Consider the following 3,889-nt stretch of genomic DNA (forward strand, 5'->3'; position numbering starts at 1 on the left):
CTCGGGCCCCGGGTCCCGTGGCGCGCGGGTCGACCAGATGTCCGCGCCGAGCGCCACATGGCTGCGGGTCGCTCCGGCTTCTCGCAGTCCCGAGGGTTCCGCGGGCACGTAGCTGCGAGACCCGGGCGGCTGCCCTCCGCCCGGCTCACGGGGCGCTCGTGTCCATCAGCTGGTCGTGCGGAAATCCCGTGGTTGGCCTCCCTCCCTCCCTCCCTCCCTCCCTCCCTCCCTCCCTCGTCCAGCCGCCACGTTTTCGGGGTTCGTGCGACTGGGATGAAATAGACCTTCCCAACGTCAATCGGAGATCATCCATCATACCTCTCGAGTCCCCAAAAGCCAAGAAACACGCCAACCAAAACGCTTTTATTATGCCAACGGTTCCCGTTTTCATTCCTATCGTTTAGGGAGGTTTGGTGGCAGCAGCGGCCGAAAGCAAAAGGAAACCCGAGGAAAGCGGCTCCATCCACCAGGGCTGTGTCTCATCGGTGCCGACGCAGGAGGGACGGGCTTCGTTCGTTCGTTCGCTGCGGCCCAAATTCCCGGGCCGCCCGAGGACCGCTCGCACCGGCCCGAGGGAGGGAGCCCCGGCAGGCAGGATGCCTCCGGGGAAATGGCCAAGTCGACCGCGCGACCCACAACCCGCCCGACTGGGGGCGAGAAGGAGCATGGAGGAGGACTCCGTCCCCTAGTCGGCAGACGGCCCCGGGACAGGGACGTTCGCCAAAACCTCCCCAAGGCCGCTTTCCGTGACCGAGTCGGCCTCCCCGCCTGTACTCGTCCCGGCCCGAGAAACGAGACGCGGGGTGGATCGGGACCAGGCCACGCACCAGGCCGGCCGGCGCGGCATCCTCCCTCCCCCGACCTGACCTGACCTGGACGAACGCCTCCCCATCGCCCGCCCCCGCGAGGCTGATCCGTCCGGCCGGTGAGGAGGCCGCTTGTCGGGCGCCACCTGCTGCCCGGCATCCTCTTATATAGTGTTCGAGGAGGTCGACCAGGTGGCCCGGCCTGGATTGGGGGGGGGGGGGCGCGGGGTGCGGTGTCCCGGGCGGCGGGGGACGGGGGGGGGGTAGGAGTGGAGAGGGAAAGGTGGGCGTGGAGAATGCCGGGGTCGGGGGTCGGCGCGGGGCGGGGCGGGAGTTGGGGATAGGGGAGGGGCGGGAGGCCGTCTGGACATGGAGGGTCGGAAGAGCGGTGGTGACAATGATTTTCATTATCATTTAGAAAGAAGAACGTGGACTTCTTTAGAGGAGTCCTTTGAATAGCTTCTCCATTTAGTTAACATACATCCAAATGGAGGTCGGGAAACTTGGGTCCTGTTAACATATGGATGGAAGTGGAAAGAACTATCGCGATGACCGTCCTTGTGTTTCTTTTATTTTTTCTTTCTTCCTGCTCCCCAAAGCCGCCCCCCCCACCCCCGCCCCGCCCCGCCCGCCCCGCCCCGTCCCGTCCCGTCCCGTCCATAGTTGTAGGTTCCAGTGGTAGGTCTTTCGCGTTTCTGCTATGTGGGACGCCGCCTCGGCGTGGCTTGAAGGCGATGCTGGGTCTGGGGCTGCGCCCAGGATCCGAACCGGTGAAAACCTGGGCCGTCGAAGCCGGGGGCCGGGGTGGGGGCGCTACTTGACCGTTCGTCCACGGGCTCGGCCCCCGGCCCCTTGTTTTCTAGGGAGAGAGACAGAGAGACCCGACCATTTTCCTTGGCCTCTAAAGCGTGCGTGTGGTCGAAAGGCGACAGAGAGAGGGGTTCTGGTCCAGAAAGCCCCGACTGCGCCGCCGCGGGGATCGGTCGGTTCCGCCCGAACCGTCCGAGTCGGAAAGGAACGGACAGCTTTCCTCCTTTGGGCCCCTGACTTGGGACCGACAGGGGAAGAGGAACAGGCCTCTCTCCCTCACACCCTGGCCCCTTCCTCCAGGACGCCCTCCTTCTAGTCAGCCCGCCTCTGGCTTTTCCACACGCCGACGACCGCTCGTCGGCATGGACCCACCTTCCTTGGGGGACACCACCACACGACTCTCCCACTCGTCTGCCTGCCTTTCGTTGGCGTCGCTGCCAAAGGCGAGGGGTAGGGTGGCGGTGCAGGGACGGCAGGGGCCCAGCGGCTCTCTGGCGGGTGAGGAAGTCTTGCTGGTTCTCCTAGGTCGGTGATCTTTCTCGATCTCCACACACATTCTTCGTTTGGGAGCCAAGAGACGCCCTCTGAGGAATCCCTATGGCCAGGGTCGATCACTTACTCGCTCACTGCCTCGGCCTCGGCCTCGGCCTCTGTCCATCTTGTCTCTCTCCCTCCCTCCCTCCCTCCCTCCCTCCCTCCCTCCCTCCCTCCCTCCCTCGTCGGTCTCTGTGTGTGGACGTCTAGGTGGAGGCGAGGCAGGGAGGCCACCCACCCACCCACCCACCCACCTACCTCGTGGTTTACAAAAAAAACTACACGAGGTAGAATTCCCATCCCACCGAATCCATCCTTCCACGGGGCACAAGCAGTGGCCTTCGGGAGTCTCTCTCCCCAAGGTGGCGCAATCCGTCATGGCTATCTATTTCCAGAAGGTTTCCGTTTCCATCCCCTCCCCCCGAAAGAAAAAACGGCCCCACTCCCGGATCTGCCCACCACGATCACCACCACCGCTGCCGCCGCCGCCGCCGCCGCCATCTGCTGTCGCCCTCTAGGGTTGGACCGTTCTAGCTCTCTCCTCTGTGTGGAATCGCAACGTAGGTCGCCTTGATGTCTGGCACCTCTCACTTAGCAGAAGGTTTTGGAGGCTCAGGCTGGGCCACGCTTTGGCCCGGGTCAGTGTTCCGTTCCTCCGGATGGCTTCCTCGTTTTCCACGAGAAGGAGCCGTGAAGACGGAAAGGAAGGGCGGATGGATGGCTTTTCCCGTGCTACCGAGTCCCTCTCCCCTTTTCCCCAAAGCGTGAGGGGCGGTCGAGAGGATCGTCTCTGATGACAAAAGTCAGAGCACCCCGGGTCAGACACCGTGCGAGGCGTGGGTGTGTTCTCGAGAGGAGAACACGTCCCCCGTCAGCGTTTCCTGTCGTTCTCGTTCCGAAAGGATTCACGCGCCACCCCGTCTCCCTCAAGGTCTTAGGGCTGTCGTGCTCCGCAGCCGTCACGTGTCGTGGATCCTGGGCACCACCACGCCACCCCGCCCCCCCCCCCCCCGCCATAGCTGTCGATCGCTATGTGGCACGCCTACGTTTGCCCAAAAGAGCAGTCCGATGGACAGCGTGGTGCTTTTCCAGCAGGCAGGCAGGTGAGAGTCACCCCTCTAGAAGGTTTCCAAGCCCCGTTCCATTCTCAGAGGCAGCTCCTTTGGCCATCAAGGAGGCAGGCGATGGGGGTGGGGGTGGGGATGGGGATGGGGCAGGGGCCTCTGTCCTCTGTCGCGGTAGAAATGATTGGGAAAGGAGGGACAATGGGCGTAGGTCGAACCATCCTGGGCGGTGGTGCTTTGGAGCTTTTTCTAGAAGAAGGAGCGAACGGCGTTCCCTGGGAAGGGAGGAAACCAGAGGAGGTCCCCCTCAGACCGACCTGGCACGAGAAGGACACACACTCTCTCTCTCTCCTCTCTCTCTCTCTCTCTCTCCCTTTTCTTCCTGACTTGAAATCAGGAGACAAAACTCCCCCTGCCAAAGGGGCCCTCCCAAAACGGGGAGTGAGGAAGACCTCCTTCTCTTCACGGCTGAAGTTCTCCCTGCCTTTCCTGGACGGGAAGGATAGCACCTACGCCCGCTGCCGTCGGTGACTTTTAGTCCCCCTGGAGAGGAAGAAATTCTTTCCCGTGGCCGAACCCTGGCGGTTCGTTCGTGCTGCAGAGGACGTGACCCTCTCTGACACACCCAGGAACCTCCTCGCTCCGGGTCGAGGAGAGGGAGTTCTGTTCTGTGGT

The sequence above is a fragment of the Equus asinus genome, unplaced genomic scaffold, assembly GCF_041296235.1.
Source record: "Equus asinus isolate D_3611 breed Donkey unplaced genomic scaffold, EquAss-T2T_v2 contig_664, whole genome shotgun sequence".
Classification (NCBI taxonomy): Eukaryota; Metazoa; Chordata; class Mammalia; order Perissodactyla; family Equidae; genus Equus; species Equus asinus.